Below are 1,025 nucleotides of genomic sequence, written 5' to 3'. Positions count from 1 at the left end.
GGCCGTGTCAGCCTGTGTGTGTTCTGTACAGGCGCATAAAGTGCTGTGCTCAGTATCTGACAAACATTGTGCCGCCTGCTTGCAGCAACCCCTACCGTGATGGCTGTTTCTCAGACGGGGAAACAGAGGTACAAATACTACACATACTTGCCTGAGCTCAGGCAGCAGGCAGCAGAGCTGGGGCTCGGCCCCAGGCCCGTCTGACCACTGTGACCCACCGCCAGGAAAGGGACCCCGGCCCCAGATACAGACGGGCTGCATCGCAGCTCAGCCATGTCTGTGGGGTGCTGGGAAAGCCTCCCCTGCTGCTCCTAGTTCTTTCATCTGTGATGCTAAGTTTGCGGTCCTAGCGACAGCGACAGTAGGAGCTTGGACACCCCCGAGTGCGTTATCAGCTCTGCAAGGCCAAGTATCTCTTACTGTCTGTGCAGGGCCTAGCTTGCATCTGCCCTCAGCAAGTCCAGGCTCGGGGCTTGGAATAAGTTGAGCCATCACGACGGCTCTACGGCAAAGTATGTCTAGTCCACAGACGAGAGATAGTGGGTAAAAGTTGGGCATGTTTCTTGAAGTCCCAGGACATGGCACAGGCTGGCACACAGTAGGTGCTCAATACATGTTCTTCAGCTGAGCAATCAGCTCTGCAGCAGTATTCAGATCACAGGGACCCAGGGCACCAACGTGGGACCTGTCAGTTAATTTCTTGCAAGGACTAACTTATAAAAACGACCCTCTGAAGTCTTTAAGACGGGGACGAAGGCTGTGTGTGTGTGTGTGTGTGTGTGTGTGTGTGTGTGTGTGACAATCCAGGGACCCGGGCATTACAGGTTTTCTGTGGAAGGAGAAAGGCTTTAGGAGAGAAGTAAACATGGAACAAATCTGCCTGGGAAACCAGCCGCTCTCCTTTGATCAGATTCGAGGCGGGATCCTGGCCTGACAGCCAGGCTGGACATCCCGGCAGGCGCCGACGACGCCGGCCAGGGCCTGGGGCCTGCCGTGACTGCCCGGCAGCCAGCTCCTCCACGGCG

Source organism: Canis lupus, chromosome 3 (genome assembly GCF_048164855.1).
Source record: "Canis lupus baileyi chromosome 3, mCanLup2.hap1, whole genome shotgun sequence".
NCBI lineage: Eukaryota > Metazoa > Chordata > Mammalia > Carnivora > Canidae > Canis > Canis lupus.
Note: the sequence above shows the minus strand (reverse complement) of the source record.